Source organism: Pseudophryne corroboree, chromosome 3 (assembly GCF_028390025.1).
Source record: "Pseudophryne corroboree isolate aPseCor3 chromosome 3, aPseCor3.hap2, whole genome shotgun sequence".
Lineage (NCBI taxonomy): Eukaryota > Metazoa > Chordata > Amphibia > Anura > Myobatrachidae > Pseudophryne > Pseudophryne corroboree.
In genome coordinates this window covers 330,493,877-330,511,629 of record NC_086446.1, presented here as the reverse complement: position 1 = coordinate 330,511,629, position 17,753 = coordinate 330,493,877, and the positions used below count along the sequence as shown (strand labels likewise).

The 17,753-nt window shown below is 33.7% G+C and overlaps 19 non-coding genes across 19 annotated transcripts; all 19 read right to left on the bottom strand.

Annotated features, from left to right (window-relative positions):
• Positions 1 to 465: 465 nt before the first annotated feature.
• TRNAP-UGG (transfer RNA proline (anticodon UGG)) lies at positions 466 to 537 on the bottom strand. The gene has a single exon. It is a non-coding gene; the product is annotated as a tRNA-Pro (tRNA).
• Positions 538 to 1,331: 794 nt separating this feature from the next.
• TRNAP-UGG (transfer RNA proline (anticodon UGG)) lies at positions 1,332 to 1,403 on the bottom strand. Its single transcript has one exon. It is a non-coding gene; the product is annotated as a tRNA-Pro (tRNA).
• Positions 1,404 to 2,422: 1,019 nt separating this feature from the next.
• TRNAP-UGG (transfer RNA proline (anticodon UGG)) lies at positions 2,423 to 2,494 on the bottom strand. The gene has a single exon. It is a non-coding gene; the product is annotated as a tRNA-Pro (tRNA).
• Positions 2,495 to 3,288: 794 nt separating this feature from the next.
• Positions 3,289 to 3,360, bottom strand: TRNAP-UGG (transfer RNA proline (anticodon UGG)). Its single transcript has one exon. It is a non-coding gene; the product is annotated as a tRNA-Pro (tRNA).
• A 1,656-nt stretch (positions 3,361 to 5,016) lies between these two features.
• On the bottom strand, positions 5,017 to 5,088 carry TRNAP-UGG (transfer RNA proline (anticodon UGG)). Its single transcript has one exon. It is a non-coding gene; the product is annotated as a tRNA-Pro (tRNA).
• A 789-nt stretch (positions 5,089 to 5,877) lies between these two features.
• On the bottom strand, positions 5,878 to 5,949 carry TRNAP-UGG (transfer RNA proline (anticodon UGG)). Its single transcript has one exon. It is a non-coding gene; the product is annotated as a tRNA-Pro (tRNA).
• Positions 5,950 to 6,743: 794 nt separating this feature from the next.
• On the bottom strand, positions 6,744 to 6,815 carry TRNAP-UGG (transfer RNA proline (anticodon UGG)). The gene has a single exon. It is a non-coding gene; the product is annotated as a tRNA-Pro (tRNA).
• Positions 6,816 to 7,605: 790 nt separating this feature from the next.
• On the bottom strand, positions 7,606 to 7,677 carry TRNAP-UGG (transfer RNA proline (anticodon UGG)). Its single transcript has one exon. It is a non-coding gene; the product is annotated as a tRNA-Pro (tRNA).
• Positions 7,678 to 8,471: 794 nt separating this feature from the next.
• TRNAP-UGG (transfer RNA proline (anticodon UGG)) lies at positions 8,472 to 8,543 on the bottom strand. Its single transcript has one exon. It is a non-coding gene; the product is annotated as a tRNA-Pro (tRNA).
• A 789-nt stretch (positions 8,544 to 9,332) lies between these two features.
• On the bottom strand, positions 9,333 to 9,404 carry TRNAP-UGG (transfer RNA proline (anticodon UGG)). The gene has a single exon. It is a non-coding gene; the product is annotated as a tRNA-Pro (tRNA).
• Positions 9,405 to 10,193: 789 nt separating this feature from the next.
• TRNAP-UGG (transfer RNA proline (anticodon UGG)) lies at positions 10,194 to 10,265 on the bottom strand. The gene has a single exon. It is a non-coding gene; the product is annotated as a tRNA-Pro (tRNA).
• A 794-nt stretch (positions 10,266 to 11,059) lies between these two features.
• On the bottom strand, positions 11,060 to 11,131 carry TRNAP-UGG (transfer RNA proline (anticodon UGG)). The gene has a single exon. It is a non-coding gene; the product is annotated as a tRNA-Pro (tRNA).
• A 790-nt stretch (positions 11,132 to 11,921) lies between these two features.
• TRNAP-UGG (transfer RNA proline (anticodon UGG)) lies at positions 11,922 to 11,993 on the bottom strand. Its single transcript has one exon. It is a non-coding gene; the product is annotated as a tRNA-Pro (tRNA).
• A 794-nt stretch (positions 11,994 to 12,787) lies between these two features.
• Positions 12,788 to 12,859, bottom strand: TRNAP-UGG (transfer RNA proline (anticodon UGG)). The gene has a single exon. It is a non-coding gene; the product is annotated as a tRNA-Pro (tRNA).
• Positions 12,860 to 13,648: 789 nt separating this feature from the next.
• TRNAP-UGG (transfer RNA proline (anticodon UGG)) lies at positions 13,649 to 13,720 on the bottom strand. Its single transcript has one exon. It is a non-coding gene; the product is annotated as a tRNA-Pro (tRNA).
• Positions 13,721 to 14,514: 794 nt separating this feature from the next.
• On the bottom strand, positions 14,515 to 14,586 carry TRNAP-UGG (transfer RNA proline (anticodon UGG)). Its single transcript has one exon. It is a non-coding gene; the product is annotated as a tRNA-Pro (tRNA).
• A 790-nt stretch (positions 14,587 to 15,376) lies between these two features.
• On the bottom strand, positions 15,377 to 15,448 carry TRNAP-UGG (transfer RNA proline (anticodon UGG)). The gene has a single exon. It is a non-coding gene; the product is annotated as a tRNA-Pro (tRNA).
• A 794-nt stretch (positions 15,449 to 16,242) lies between these two features.
• TRNAP-UGG (transfer RNA proline (anticodon UGG)) lies at positions 16,243 to 16,314 on the bottom strand. Its single transcript has one exon. It is a non-coding gene; the product is annotated as a tRNA-Pro (tRNA).
• A 790-nt stretch (positions 16,315 to 17,104) lies between these two features.
• TRNAP-UGG (transfer RNA proline (anticodon UGG)) lies at positions 17,105 to 17,176 on the bottom strand. The gene has a single exon. It is a non-coding gene; the product is annotated as a tRNA-Pro (tRNA).
• Positions 17,177 to 17,753: the final 577 nt, after the last annotated feature.

Below are 17,753 nucleotides of genomic sequence, written 5' to 3'. Positions count from 1 at the left end.
AGACAAAATAAACACCTGCAATTTATTGTTGATCTTTTTGTTAGTCATAATGAGACTATTCTTTTAAGCCACTCAGGGTTACTTAGACAAAAGAAAGGTAAGAGAAAAACCTGTAATTTCATTTTGACAGTTTTTTGTTTGTCAAAATGAGACTTTTAAGCCACTCAAGGTTACTTAGACAAAATGGAATCTATAGTTTACCCAATATACCACCAAATGCTTGACATTTTACTAAGTATGCATAAGTTTATACCTGTAAAAGATGGGCTCATCCGGGATTTGTACCAGGGATCTCTCGCACCCTAAGCAAGAATTATACCCCTTGACCAACGAGCCCACTGTGCATGTCTTTTTTATGTATATTAATGAAATTGTAAGTAAACCTGTTTGTATACATTAGTGAGTATTTTAAAATTCTATTAAATACTATCAGATATTAAGGACTATAAAAGTATATGAAACCATGGGCTCGTCCGGGATTTGAACCCGGGACCTCTCGCACCCAAAGCGAGAATGATACCCCTAGACCAACGAGCCAACTGCATAATAAGCTCTCATTCAGATTTTACCATTTTTAAAGTAAAACTCAAATTATTTAAGAAAAAATGCAAAAAGCTGGAGCAAACACACAATTTCATTTAATGAAGATGTAACCTTTTAAAAATAACATAACAACTTAAAACAACAAAATGTGTATGTAGTATTGCGAAAATAATAACTTAAGGTTACTTGCTATCCAAGTATGCATATTTAAAATGTGCAGTGCCAAGATTTAGAGGTCCCAATAGAGTTTGGACTTTTTTGATAGTTGGAACCTAAGACTTGTCACATACTGTTTGCAACTCAAGCATGCAGACCCAGAAGAAAGACAAAATAAACACCTGCAATTTATTGTTGATCTTTTTGTTAGTCATAATGAGACTATTCTTTTAAGCCACTCAGGGTTACTTAGACAAAAGAAAGGTAAGAGAAAAACCTGTAATTTCATTTTGACAGTTTTTTGTTTGTCAAAATGAGACTTTATAGCCACTCAAGGTTACTTAGACAAAATGGAATCTATAGTGTACCCAATATACCACCAAATGCTTGACATTTTACTAAGTTTGCATAAGTATATGCCTGTAAAAGATGGGCTCATCCGGGATTTGTACCAGGGATCTCTCGCACCCTAAGCAAGAATTATACCCCTTGACCAACGAGCCCACTGTGCATGTCTTTTTTATGTATAGTAATGAAATTGTAAGTAAACCTGTTTGTATACATTAGTGAGTATTTTAAAATGCTATTAAATACTATCAGATATTAAGGACTATAAAAGTACATGAAAACATGGGCTCGTCCGGGATTTGAACCCGGGACCTCCCACACCCAAAGTGAGAATCATACCCCTAGACCAACGAGCCAACTGCGTAATGGCTTTTCATTCAGATTTTACCATTTTTAAAGTAAAACTCAAATTATTTAAGAAAAAATGCAAAAAGCTGGAGCAAACACACAATTTCATTTAATGAAGATGTAACATTTTAAAAATAACAACTTAAAACAAAAAAATGTGTATGTAGTATTGCGAAAATAATAACTTAAGGTTACTTGTTATCCAAGTATGCATATTTAAAATGTGCAGTACCAACTGCGTAATGGCTTCTCATTCAGATTTTACCATTTTTAAAGTAAAACTCAAATTATTTAAGAAAAAATGCAAAAAGCTGGAGCAAACACACAATTTCATTTAATGAAGATGTAACCTTTTAAAAATAACATAACAACTTAAAACAACAAAATGTGTATGTAGTATTGCGAAAATAATAACTTAAGGTTACTTGCTATCCAAGTATGCATATTTAAAATGTGCAGTGCCAAGATTTAGAGGTCCCAATAGAGTTTGGACTTTTTTGATAGTTGGAACCTAAGACTTGTCACATACTGTTTGCAACTCAAGCATGCAGACCCAGAAGAAAGACAAAATAAACACCTGCAATTTATTGTTGATCTTTTTGTTAGTCATAATGAGACTATTCTTTTAAGCCACTCAGGGTTACTTAGACAAAAGAAAGGTAAGAGAAAAACCTGTAATTTCATTTTGACAGTTTTTTGTTTGTCAAAATGAGACTTTATAGCCACTCAAGGTTACTTAGACAAAATGGAATCTATAGTGTACCCAATATACCACCAAATGCTTGACATTTTACTAAGTTTGCATAAGTATATGCCTGTAAAAGATGGGCTCATCCGAGATTTGTACCAGGGATCTCTCGCACCCTAAGCAAGAATTATACCCCTTGACCAACGATCCCACTGTGCATGTCTTTTTTATGTATATTAATGAAATTGTAAGTAAACCTGTTTGTATACATTAGTGAGTATTTTAAAATGCTATTAAATACTATCAGATATTAAGGACTATAAAAGTATATGAAACCATGGGCTTGTCCGGGATTTGAACCCGGGACCTCTCGCACCCAAAGCGAGAATCATACCCCTAGACCAACGAGCCAACTGCATAATAAACTCTCATTCAGATTTTACCATTTTTAAAGTAAAACTCAAATTATTTAAGAAAAAATGCAAAAAGCTGGAGCAAACACACAATTTCATTTAATGAAGATGTAACGTTTTAAAAATAACATAACAACTTAAAACAACAAAATGTGTATGTAGTATTGCGAAAATAATAACTTAAGGTTACTTGCTATCCAAGTATGCATATTTAAAATGTGCAGTGCCAAGATTTAGAGGTCCCAATAGAGTTTGGACTTTTTTGATAGTTGGAACCTAAGACTTGTCACATACTGTGTGCAACTCAAGCATGCAGACCCAGAAGAAAGACAAAATAAACACCTGCAATTTATTGTTGATCTTTTTGTTAGTCATAATGAGACTATTCTTTTAAGCCACTCAGGGTTACTTAGACAAAAGAAAGGTAAGAGAAAAACCTGTAATTTCATTTTGACAGTTTTTTGATTGTCAAAATGAGACTTTATAGCCACTCAAGGTTACTTAGACAAAATGGAATCTATAGTGAACCCAATATGCCACCAAATGCTTGACATTTTATTAAGTTTGCATAAGTATATGCCTGTAAAAGATGGGCTCATCCGGGATTTGTACCAGGGATCTCTCGCACCCTAAGCAAGAATTATACCCCTTGACCAACGAGCCCACTGTGCATGTCTTTTTTATGTATAGTAATGAAATTGTAAGTAAACCTGTTTGTATACATTAGTGAGTATTTTAAAATGCTATTAAATACTATCAGATATTAAGGACTATAAAAGTACATGAAAACATGGGCTCGTCTGGGATTTGAACCCGGGACCTCTCGCACCCAAAGCGAGAATCATATCCCTAGACCAACGAGCCAACTGCGTAATGGCTTTTCATTCAGATTTTACCATTTTTAAAGTAAAACTCAAATTATTTAAGAAAAAATGCAAAAAGCTGGAGCAAACACACAATTTCATTTAAATGAAGAGGTAACATTTTAAAAATAACAACTTAAAACGAAAAAATGTGTATGTAGTATTGCGAAAATAATAACTTAAGGTTACTTGTTATCCAAGTATGCATATTTAAAATGTGCAGTGCCAAGATTTAGAGGTCCTAATAAAGTTTGGACTTTTTTGATAATTGGAACCTAAGACTTGTCACATACTGTGTGCAACTCAAGCATGCAGACCCAGAAGAAAGACAAAATAAACACCTGCAATTTATTGTTGATCTTTTTGTTAGTCATAATGAGACTATTCTTTTAAGCCACTCAGGGTTACTTAGACAAAAGAAAGGTAAGAGAAAAACCTGTAATTTAATTTTGACAGTTTTTTGTTTGTCAAAATGAGACTTTTAAGCCACTCAAGGTTACTTAGACAAAATGGAATCTATAGTTTACCCAATATACCACCAAATGCTTGACATTTTACTAAGTATGCATAAGTATATACCTGTAAAAGATGGGCTCATCCGGGATTTGTACCAGGGATCTCTCGCACCCTAAGCAAGAATTATACCCCTTGACCAACGAGCCCACTGTGCATGTCTTTTTTATGTATATTAATGAAATTGTAAGTAAACCTGTTTGTATACATTAGTGAGTATTTTAAAATGCTATTAAATACTATCAGATATTAAGGACTATAAAAGTACATGAAAACATAGGCTCGTCCGGGATTTGAACCCGAGACCTCTCGCACCCAAAGAAAGAATCATACCCCTAGACCAACGAGCCAACTGCGTAATGGCTTCTCATTCAGATTTTACCATTTTTAAAGTAAAACTCAAATTATTTAAGAAAAAATGCAAAAAGCTGGAGCAAACACACAATTTCATTTAAATGAAGATGTAACATTTTAAAAATAACATAACAACTTAAAACAAAAAAATGTGTATGTAGTATTGCGAAAATAATAACTTAAGGTTACTTGTTATCCAAGTATGCATATTTAAAATGTGCAGTGCCAAGATTTGGAGGTCCCAATAGAGTTTGGACTTTTTTGATAGTTGGACCAAAGACTTGTCACATACTGTGTGCAACTCAAGTATGCAGACCCAGAAGAAAGACAAAATAAACACCTGCAATTTATTGTTGATCTTTTTGTTAGTCATAATGAGACTATTCTTTTAAGCCACTCAGGGTTACTTAGACAAAAGAAAGGTAAGAGAAAAACCTGTAATTTCATTTTGACAGTTTTTTGTTTGTCAAAATGAGACTTTTAAGCCACTCAAGGTACCTTAGACAAAATGGAATCTATAGTTTACCCAATATACCACCAAATGCTTGACATTTTACTAAGTATGCATAAGTATATACCTGTAAAAGATGGGCTCATCCGGGATTTGTACCAGGGATCTCTCGCACCCTAAGCAAGAATTATACCCCTTGACCAACGAGCCCACTGTGCATGTCTTTTTTATGTATAGTAATGAAATTGTAAGTAAACCTGTTTGTATACATTAGTGAGTATTTTAAAATGCTATTAAATACTATCAGATATTAAGGACTATAAAAGTACATGAAAACATGGGCTCGTCCGGGATTTGAACCCGGGACCTCCCACACCCAAAGCGAGAATCATACCCCTAGACCAACGAGCCAACTGCGTAATGGCTTTTCATTCAGATTTTACCATTTTTAAAGTAAAACTCAAATTATTTAAGAAAAAATGCAAAAAGCTGGAGCAAACACACAATTTCATTTAATGAAGATGTAACATTTTAAAAATAACAACTTAAAACAAAAAAATGTGTATGTAGTATTGCGAAAATAATAACTTAAGGTTACTTGTTATCCAAGTATGCATATTTAAAATGTGCAGTGCCAAGATTTAGAGGTCCCAATAAAGTTTGGACTTTTTTGATAATTAGAACCTAAGACTTGTCACATACTGTGTGCAACTCAAGCATGCAGACCCAGAAGAAAGACAAAATAAACACCTGCAATTTATTGTTGATCTTTTTGTTAGTCATAATGAGACTATTCTTTTAAGCCACTCAGGGTTACTTAGACAAAAGAAAGGTAAGAGAAAAACCTGTAATTTCATTTTGACAGTTTTTTGTTTGTCAAAATGAGACTTTTATGCCACTCAAGGTTACTTAGACAAAATGGAATCTATAGTTTACCCAATATACCACCAAATGCTTGACATTTTACTAAGTATGCATAAGTTTATACCTGTAAAAGATGGGCTCATCCGGGATTTGTACCAGGGATCTCTCGCACCCTAAGCAAGAATTATACCCCTTGACCAACGATCCCACTGTGCATGTCTTTTTTATGTATATTAATGAAATTGTAAGTAAACCTGTTTGTATACATTAGTGAGTATTTTAAAATGCTATTAAATACTATCAGATATTAAGGACTATAAAAGTATATGAAACCATGGGCTCGTCCGGGATTTGAACCCGGGACCTCTCGCACCCAAAGCGAGAATCATACCCCTAGACCAACGAGCCAACTGCATAATAAACTCTCATTCAGATTTTACCATTTTTAAAGTAAAACTCAAATTATTTAAGAAAAAATGCAAAAAGCTGGAGCAAACACACAATTTCATTTAATGAAGATGTAACGTTTTAAAAATAACATAACAACTTAAAACAACAAAATGTGTATGTAGTATTGCGAAAATAATAACTTAAGGTTACTTGCTATCCAAGTATGCATATTTAAAATGTGCAGTACCAAGATTTAGAGGTCCCAATAGAGTTTTGACTTTTTTGATAGTTGGAACCTAAGACTTGTCACATACTGTGTGCAACTCAAGCATGCAGACCCAGAAGAAAGACAAAATAAACACCTGCAATTTATTGTTGATCTTTTTGTTAGTCATAATGAGACTATTCTTTTAAGCCACTCAGGGTTACTTAGACAAAAGAAAGGTAAGAGAAAAACCTGTAATTTCATTTAGACAGTTTTTTGTTTGTCAAAATGAGACTTTATAGCCACTCAAGGTTACTTAGACAAAATGGAATCTATAGTGTACCCAATATACCACCAAATGCTTGACATTTTATTAAGTTTGCATAAGTATATGCCTGTAAAAGATGGGCTCATCCGGGATTTGTACCAGGGATCTCTCGCACCCTAAGCAAGAATTATACCCCTTGACCAACGAGCCCACTGTGCATGTCTTTTTTATGTATAGTAATGAAATTGTAAGTAAACCTGTTTGTATACATTAGTGAGTATTTTAAAATGCTATTAAATACTATCAGATATTAAGGACTATAAAAGTACATGAAAACATGGGCTCGTCTGGGATTTGAACCCGGGACCTCTCGCACCCAAAGCGAGAATCATACCCCTAGACCAACGAGCCAACTGCGTAATGGCTTTTCATTCAGATTTTACCATTTTTAAAGTAAAACTCAAATTATTTAAGAAAAAATGCAAAAAGCTGGAGCAAACACACAATTTAATTTAAATGAAGATGTAACATTTTAAAAATAACAACTTAAAACAAAAAAATGTGTATGTAGTATTGCGAAAATAATAACTTAAGGTTACTTGTTATCCAAGTATGCATATTTAAAATGTGCAGTGCCAAGATTTAGAGGTCCTAATAAAGTTTGGACTTTTTTGATAATTGGAACCTAAGACTTGTCACATACTGTGTGCAACTCAAGCATGCAGACCCAGAAGAAAGACAAAATAAACACCTGCAATTTATTGTTGATCTTTTTGTTAGTCATAATGAGACTATTCTTTTAAGCCACTCAGGGTTACTTAGACAAAAGAAAGGTAAGAGAAAAACCTGTAATTTCATTTTGACAGTTTTTTGTTTGTCAAAATGAGACTTTTAAGCCACTCAAGGTTACTTAGACAAAATGGAATCAATAGTCTACCCAATATACCACCAAATGCTTGACATTTTACTAAGTTTGCATAAGTATATACCTGTAAAAGATGGGCTCATCCGGGATTTGTACCAGGGATCTCTCGCACCCTAAGCAAGAATTATACCCCTTGACCAACGAGCCCACTGTGCATGTCTTTTTTATGTATATTAATGAAATTGTAAGTAAACCTGTTTGTATACATTAGTGAGTATTTTAAAATGCTATTAAATACTATCAGATATTAAGGACTATAAAAGTACATGAAAACATAGGCTCGTCCGGGATTTGAACCCGAGACCTCTCGCACCCAAAGCAAGAATCATACCCCTAGACCAACGAGCCAACTGAGTAATGGCTTCTCATTCAGATTTTACCATTTTTAAAGTAAAACTCAAATTATTTAAGAAAAAATGCAAAAAGCAGGAGCAAACACACAATTTCATTTAAATGAAGATGTAACATTTTAAAAATAACATAACAACTTAAAACAAAAAAATGTGTATGTAGTATTGCGAAAATAATAACTTAAGGTTACTTGTTATCCAAGTATGCATATTTAAAATGTGCAGTGCCAAGATTTGGAGGTCCCAATAGAGTTTGGACTTTTTTGATAGTTGGACCAAAGACTTGTCACATACTGTGTGCAACTCAAGTATGCAGACCCAGAAGAAAGACAAAATAAACACCTGCAATTTATTGTTGATCTTTTTGTTAGTCATAATGAGACTATTCTTTTAAGCCACTCAGGGTTACTTAGACAAAAGAAAGGTAAGAGAAAAACCTGTAATTTCATTTTGACAGTTTTTTGTTTGTCAAAATGAGACTTTTAAGCCACTCAAGGTACCTTAGACAAAATGGAATCTATAGTTTACCCAATATACCACCAAATGCTTGACATTTTACTAAGTATGCATAAGTATATACCTGTAAAAGATGGGCTCATCCGGGATTTGTACCAGGGATCTCTCGCACCCTAAGCAAGAATTATACCCCTTGACCAACGAGCCCACTGTGCATGTCTTTTTTATGTATAGTAATGAAATTGTAAGTAAACCTGTTTGTATACATTAGTGAGTATTTTAAAATGCTATTAAATACTATCAGATATTAAGGACTATAAAAGTACATGAAAACATAGGCTCGTCCGGGATTTGAACCCGGTACCTCCCACACCCAAAGCGAGAATCATACCCCTAGACCAACGAGCCAACTGCGTAATGGCTTTTCATTCAGATTTTACCATTTTTAAAGTAAAAGTCAAATTATTTAAGAAAAAATGCAAAAAGCTGGAGCAAACACACAATTTCATTTAATGAAGATGTAACATTTTAAAAATAACAACTTAAAACAAAAAAATGTGTATGTAGTATTGCGAAAATAATAACTTAAGGTTACTTGTTATCCAAGTATGCATATTTAAAATGTGCAGTGCCAAGATTTAGAGGTCCCAATAAAGTTTGGACTTTTTTGATAATTAGAACCTAAGACTTGTCACATACTGTGTGCAACTCAAGCATGCAGACCCAGAAGAAAGACAAAATAAACACCTGCAATTTATTGTTGATCTTTTTGTTAGTCATAATGAGACTATTCTTTTAAGCCACTCAGGGTTACTTAGACAAAAGAAAGGTAAGAGAAAAACCTGTAATTTCATTTTGACAGTTTTTTGTTTGTCAAAATGAGACTTTTAAGCCACTCAAGGTACCTTAGACAAAATGGAATCTATAGTTTACCCAATATACCACCAAATGCTTGACATTTTACTAAGTATGCATAAGTATATACCTGTAAAAGATGGGCTCATCCGGGATTTGTACCAGGGATCTCTCGCACCCTAAGCAAGAATTATACCCCTTGACCAACGAGCCCACTGTGCATGTCTTTTTTATGTATAGTAATGAAATTGTAAGTAAACCTGTTTGTATACATTAGTGAGTATTTTAAAATGCTATTAAATACTATCAGATATTAAGGACTATAAAAGTACATGAAAACATGGGCTCGTCCGGGATTTGAACCCGGGACCTCCCACACCCAAAGCGAGAATCATACCCCTAGACCAACGAGCCAACTGCGTAATGGCTTTTCATTCAGATTTTACCATTTTTAAAGTAAAACTCAAATTATTTAAGAAAAAATGCAAAAAGCTGGAGCAAACACACAATTTCATTTAATGAAGATGTAACATTTTAAAAATAACAACTTAAAACAAAAAAATGTGTATGTAGTATTGCGAAAATAATAACTTAAGGTTACTTGTTATCCAAGTATGCATATTTAAAATGTGCAGTGCCAAGATTTAGAGGTCCCAATAAAGTTTGGACTTTTTTGATAATTAGAACCTAAGACTTGTCACATACTGTGTGCAACTCAAGCATGCAGACCCAGAAGAAAGACAAAATAAACACCTGCAATTTATTGTTGATCTTTTTGTTAGTCATAATGAGACTATTCTTTTAAGCCACTCAGGGTTACTTAGACAAAAGAAAGGTAAGAGAAAAACCTGTAATTTCATTTTGACAGTTTTTTGTTTGTCAAAATGAGACTTTTATGCCACTCAAGGTTACTTAGACAAAATGGAATCTATAGTTTACCCAATATACCACCAAATGCTTGACATTTTACTAAGTATGCATAAGTTTATACCTGTAAAAGATGGGCTCATCCGGGATTTGTACCAGGGATCTCTCGCACCCTAAGCAAGAATTATACCCCTTGACCAACGATCCCACTGTGCATGTCTTTTTTATGTATATTAATGAAATTGTAAGTAAACCTGTTTGTATACATTAGTGAGTATTTTAAAATGCTATTAAATACTATCAGATATTAAGGACTATAAAAGTATATGAAACCATGGGCTCGTCCGGGATTTGAACCCGGGACCTCTCGCACCCAAAGCGAGAATCATACCCCTAGACCAACGAGCCAACTGCATAATAAACTCTCATTCAGATTTTACCATTTTTAAAGTAAAACTCAAATTATTTAAGAAAAAATGCAAAAAGCTGGAGCAAACACACAATTTCATTTAATGAAGATGTAACGTTTTAAAAATAACATAACAACTTAAAACAACAAAATGTGTATGTAGTATTGCGAAAATAATAACTTAAGGTTACTTGCTATCCAAGTATGCATATTTAAAATGTGCAGTACCAAGATTTAGAGGTCCCAATAGAGTTTTGACTTTTTTGATAGTTGGAACCTAAGACTTGTCACATACTGTGTGCAACTCAAGCATGCAGACCCAGAAGAAAGACAAAATAAACACCTGCAATTTATTGTTGATCTTTTTGTTAGTCATAATGAGACTATTCTTTTAAGCCACTCAGGGTTACTTAGACAAAAGAAAGGTAAGAGAAAAACCTGTAATTTCATTTAGACAGTTTTTTGTTTGTCAAAATGAGACTTTATAGCCACTCAAGGTTACTTAGACAAAATGGAATCTATAGTGTACCCAATATACCACCAAATGCTTGACATTTTATTAAGTTTGCATAAGTATATGCCTGTAAAAGATGGGCTCATCCGGGATTTGTACCAGGGATCTCTCGCACCCTAAGCAAGAATTATACCCCTTGACCAACGAGCCCACTGTGCATGTCTTTTTTATGTATAGTAATGAAATTGTAAGTAAACCTGTTTGTATACATTAGTGAGTATTTTAAAATGCTATTAAATACTATCAGATATTAAGGACTATAAAAGTACATGAAAACATGGGCTCGTCTGGGATTTGAACCCGGGACCTCTCGCACCCAAAGCGAGAATCATACCCCTAGACCAACGAGCCAACTGCGTAATGGCTTTTCATTCAGATTTTACCATTTTTAAAGTAAAACTCAAATTATTTAAGAAAAAATGCAAAAAGCTGGAGCAAACACACAATTTAATTTAAATGAAGATGTAACATTTTAAAAATAACAACTTAAAACAAAAAAATGTGTATGTAGTATTGCGAAAATAATAACTTAAGGTTACTTGTTATCCAAGTATGCATATTTAAAATGTGCAGTGCCAAGATTTAGAGGTCCTAATAAAGTTTGGACTTTTTTGATAATTGGAACCTAAGACTTGTCACATACTGTGTGCAACTCAAGCATGCAGACCCAGAAGAAAGACAAAATAAACACCTGCAATTTATTGTTGATCTTTTTGTTAGTCATAATGAGACTATTCTTTTAAGCCACTCAGGGTTACTTAGACAAAAGAAAGGTAAGAGAAAAACCTGTAATTTCATTTTGACAGTTTTTTGTTTGTCAAAATGAGACTTTTAAGCCACTCAAGGTTACTTAGACAAAATGGAATCAATAGTCTACCCAATATACCACCAAATGCTTGACATTTTACTAAGTTTGCATAAGTATATACCTGTAAAAGATGGGCTCATCCGGGATTTGTACCAGGGATCTCTCGCACCCTAAGCAAGAATTATACCCCTTGACCAACGAGCCCACTGTGCATGTCTTTTTTATGTATATTAATGAAATTGTAAGTAAACCTGTTTGTATACATTAGTGAGTATTTTAAAATGCTATTAAATACTATCAGATATTAAGGACTATAAAAGTACATGAAAACATAGGCTCGTCCGGGATTTGAACCCGAGACCTCTCGCACCCAAAGCAAGAATCATACCCCTAGACCAACGAGCCAACTGAGTAATGGCTTCTCATTCAGATTTTACCATTTTTAAAGTAAAACTCAAATTATTTAAGAAAAAATGCAAAAAGCAGGAGCAAACACACAATTTCATTTAAATGAAGATGTAACATTTTAAAAATAACATAACAACTTAAAACAAAAAAATGTGTATGTAGTATTGCGAAAATAATAACTTAAGGTTACTTGTTATCCAAGTATGCATATTTAAAATGTGCAGTGCCAAGATTTGGAGGTCCCAATAGAGTTTGGACTTTTTTGATAGTTGGACCAAAGACTTGTCACATACTGTGTGCAACTCAAGTATGCAGACCCAGAAGAAAGACAAAATAAACACCTGCAATTTATTGTTGATCTTTTTGTTAGTCATAATGAGACTATTCTTTTAAGCCACTCAGGGTTACTTAGACAAAAGAAAGGTAAGAGAAAAACCTGTAATTTCATTTTGACAGTTTTTTGTTTGTCAAAATGAGACTTTTAAGCCACTCAAGGTACCTTAGACAAAATGGAATCTATAGTTTACCCAATATACCACCAAATGCTTGACATTTTACTAAGTATGCATAAGTATATACCTGTAAAAGATGGGCTCATCCGGGATTTGTACCAGGGATCTCTCGCACCCTAAGCAAGAATTATACCCCTTGACCAACGAGCCCACTGTGCATGTCTTTTTTATGTATAGTAATGAAATTGTAAGTAAACCTGTTTGTATACATTAGTGAGTATTTTAAAATGCTATTAAATACTATCAGATATTAAGGACTATAAAAGTACATGAAAACATGGGCTCGTCCGGGATTTGAACCCGGTACCTCCCACACCCAAAGCGAGAATCATACCCCTAGACCAACGAGCCAACTGCGTAATGGCTTTTCATTCAGATTTTACCATTTTTAAAGTAAAAGTCAAATTATTTAAGAAAAAATGCAAAAAGCTGGAGCAAACACACAATTTCATTTAATGAAGATGTAACATTTTAAAAATAACAACTTAAAACAAAAAAATGTGTATGTAGTATTGCGAAAATAATAACTTAAGGTTACTTGTTATCCAAGTATGCATATTTAAAATGTGCAGTGCCAAGATTTAGAGGTCCCAATAAAGTTTGGACTTTTTTGATAATTAGAACCTAAGACTTGTCACATACTGTGTGCAACTCAAGCATGCAGACCCAGAAGAAAGACAAAATAAACACCTGCAATTTATTGTTGATCTTTTTGTTAGTCATAATGAGACTATTCTTTTAAGCCACTCAGGGTTACTTAGACAAAAGAAAGGTAAGAGAAAAACCTGTAATTTCATTTTGACAGTTTTTTGTTTGTCAAAATGAGACTTTTAAGCCACTCAAGGTTACTTAGACAAAATGGAATCAATAGTTTACCCAATATACCACCAAATGCTTGACATTTTACTAAGTATGCATAAGTTTATACCTGTAAAAGATGGGCTCATCTGGGATTTGTACCAGGGATCTCTCGCACCCTAAGCAAGAATTATACCCCTTGACCAACGATCCCACTGTGCATGTCTTTTTTATGTATATTAATGAAATTGTAAGTAAACCTGTTTGTATACATTAGTGAGTATTTTAAAATGCTATTAAATACTATCAGATATTAAGGACTATAAAAGTATATGAAACCATGGGCTCGTCCGGGATTTGAACCCGGGACCTCTCGCACCCAAAGCGAGAATCATACCCCTAGACCAACGAGCCAACTGCATAATAAACTCTCATTCAGATTTTACCATTTTTAAAGTAAAACTCAAATTATTTAAGAAAAAATGCAAAAAGCTGGAGCAAACACACAATTTCATTTAATGAAGATGTAACGTTTTAAAAATAACATAACAACTTAAAACAACAAAATGTGTATGTAGTATTGCGAAAATAATAACTTAAGGTTACTTGCTATCCAAGTATGCATATTTAAAATGTGCAGTGCCAAGATTTAGAGGTCCCAATAGAGTTTGGACTTTTTTGATAGTTGGAACCTAAGACTTGTCACATACTGTGTGCAACTCAAGCATGCAGACCCAGAAGAAAGACAAAATAAACACCTGCAATTTATTGTTGATCTTTTTGTTAGTCATAATGAGACTATTCTTTTAAGCCACTCAGGGTTACTTAGACAAAAGAAAGGTAAGAGAAAAACCTGTAATTTCATTTTGACAGTTTTTTGTTTGTCAAAATGAGACTTTATAGCCACTCAAGGTTACTTAGACAAAATGGAATCTATAGTGTACCCAATATACCACCAAATGCTTGACATTTTATTAAGTTTGCATAAGTATATGCCTGTAAAAGATGGGCTCATCCGGGATTTGTACCAGGGATCTCTCGCACCCTAAGCAAGAATTATACCCCTTGACCAACGAGCCCACTGTGCATGTCTTTTTTATGTATAGTAATGAAATTGTAAGTAAACCTGTTTGTATACATTAGTGAGTATTTTAAAATGCTATTAAATACTATCAGATATTAAGGACTATAAAAGTACATGAAAACATGGGCTCGTCTGGGATTTGAACCCGGGACCTCTCGCACCCAAAGCGAGAATCATACCCCTAGACCAACGAGCCAACTGCGTAATGGCTTTTCATTCAGATTTTACCATTTTTAAAGTAAAACTCAAATTATTTAAGAAAAAATGCAAAAAGCTGGAGCAAACACACAATTTCATTTAAATGAAGATGTAACATTTTAAAAATAACAACTTAAAACAAAAAAATGTGTATGTAGTATTGCGAAAATAATAACTTAAGGTTACTTGTTATCCAAGTATGCATATTTAAAATGTGCAGTGCCAAGATTTAGAGGTCCTAATAAAGTTTGGACTTTTTTGATAATTGGAACCTAAGACTTGTCACATACTGTGTGCAACTCAAGCATGCAGACCCAGAAGAAAGACAAAATAAACACCTGCAATTTATTGTTGATCTTTTTGTTAGTCATAATGAGACTATTCTTTTAAGCCACTCAGGGTTACTTAGACAAAAGAAAGGTAAGAGAAAAACCTGTAATTTCATTTTGACCGTTTTTTGTTTGTCAAAATGAGACTTTTAAGCCACTCAAGGTTACTTAGACAAAATGGAATCTATAGTTTACCCAATATACCACCAAATGCTTGACATTTTACTAAGTATGCATAAGTATATACCTGTAAAAGATGGGCTCATCCGGGATTTGTACCAGGGATCTCTCGCACCCTAAGCAAGAATTATACCCCTTGACCAACGAGCCCACTGTGCATGTCTTTTTTATGTATATTAATGAAATTGTAAGTAAACCTGTTTGTATACATTAGTGAGTATTTTAAAATGCTATTAAATACTATCAGATATTAAGGACTATAAAAGTACATGAAAACATAGGCTCGTCCGGGATTTGAACCCGAGACCTCTCGCACCCAAAGCGAGAATCATACCCCTAGACCAACGAGCCAACTGCGTAATGGCTTCTCATTCAGATTTTACCATTTTTAAAGTAAAACTCAAATTATTTAAGAAAAAATGCAAAAAGCTGGAGCAAACACACAATTTCATTTAAATGAAGATGTAACATTTTAAAAATAACATAACAACTTAAAACAAAAAAATGTGTATGTAGTATTGCGAAAATAATAACTTAAGGTTACTTGTTATCCAAGTATGCATATTTAAAATGTGCAGTGCCAAGATTTGGAGGTCCCAATAGAGTTTGGACTTTTTTGATAGTTGGACCAAAGACTTGTCACATACTGTGTGCAACTCAAGTATGCAGACCCAGAAGAAAGACAAAATAAACACCTGCAATTTATTGTTGATCTTTTTGTTAGTCATAATGAGACTATTCTTTTAAGCCACTCAGGGTTACTTAGACAAAAGAAAGGTAAGAGAAAAACCTGTAATTTCATTTTGACAGTTTTTTGTTTGTCAAAATGAGACTTTTAAGCCACTCAAGGTACCTTAGACAAAATGGAATCTATAGTTTACCCAATATACCACCAAATGCTTGACATTTTACTAAGTATGCATAAGTATATACCTGTAAAAGATGGGCTCATCCGGGATTTGTACCAGGGATCTCTCGCACCCTAAGCAAGAATTATACCCCTTGACCAACGAGCCCACTGTGCATGTCTTTTTTATGTATAGTAATGAAATTGTAAGTAAACCTGTTTGTATACATTAGTGAGTATTTTAAAATGCTATTAAATACTATCAGATATTAAGGACTATAAAAGTACATGAAAACATGGGCTCGTCCGGGATTTGAACCCGGGACCTCCCACACCCAAAGTGAGAATCATACCCCTAGACCAACGAGCCAACTGCGTAATGGCTTTTCATTCAGATTTTACCATTTTTAAAGTAAAACTCAAATTATTTAAGAAAAAATGCAAAAAGCTGGAGCAAACACACAATTTAATTTAAATGAAGATGTAACATTTTAAAAATAACAACTTAAAACAAAAAAATGTGTATGTAGTATTGCGAAAATAATAACTTAAGGTTACTTGTTATCCAAGTATGCATATTTAAAATGTGCAGTGCCAAGATTTAGAGGTCCTAATAAAGTTTGGACTTTTTTGATAATTGGAACCTAAGACTTGTCACATACTGTGTGCAACTCAAGCATGCAGACCCAGAAGAAAGACAAAATAAACACCTGCAATTTATTGTTGATCTTTTTGTTAGTCATAATGAGACTATTCTTTTAAGCCACTCAGGGTTACTTAGACAAAAGAAAGGTAAGAGAAAAACCTGTAATTTCATTTTGACAGTTTTTTGTTTGTCAAAATGAGACTTTTAAGCCACTCAAGGTTACTTAGACAAAATGGAATCTATAGTCTACCCAATATACCACCAAATGCTTGACATTTTACTAAGTATGCATAAGTATATACCTGTAAAAGATGGGCTCATCCGGGATTTGTACCAGGGATCTCTCGCACCCTAAGCAAGAATTATACCCCTTGACCAACGAGCCCACTGTGCATGTCTTTTTTATGTATATTAATGAAATTGTAAGTAAACCTGTTTGTATACATTAGTGAGTATTTTAAAATGCTATTAAATACTATCAGATATTAAGGACTATAAAAGTACATGAAAACATAGGCTCGTCCGGGATTTGAACCCGAGACCTCTCGCACCCAAAGCAAGAATCATACCCCTAGACCAACGAGCCAACTGAGTAATGGCTTCTCATTCAGATTTTACCATTTTTAAAGTAAAACTCAAATTATTTAAGAAAAAATGCAAAAAGCTGGAGCAAACACACAATTTCATTTAAATGAAGATGTAACATTTTAAAAATAACATAACAACTTAAAACAAAAAAATGTGTATGTAGTATTGCGAAAATAATAACTTAAGGTTACTTGTTATCCAAGTATGCATATTTAAAATGTGCAGTGCCAAGATTTGGAGGTCCCAATAGAGTTTGGACTTTTTTGATAGTTGGACCAAAGACTTGTCACATACTGTGTGCAACTCAAGTATGCAGACCCAGAAGAAAGACAAAATAAACACCTGCAATTTATTGTTGATCTTTTTGTTAGTCATAATGAGACTATTCTTTTAAGCCACTCAGGGTTACTTAGACAAAAGAAAGGTAAGAGAAAAACCTGTAATTTCATTTTGACAGTTTTTTGTTTGTCAAAATGAGACTTTTAAGCCACTCAAGGTACCTTAGACAAAATGGAATCTATAGTTTACCCAATATACCACCAAATGCTTGACATTTTACTAAGTATGCATAAGTA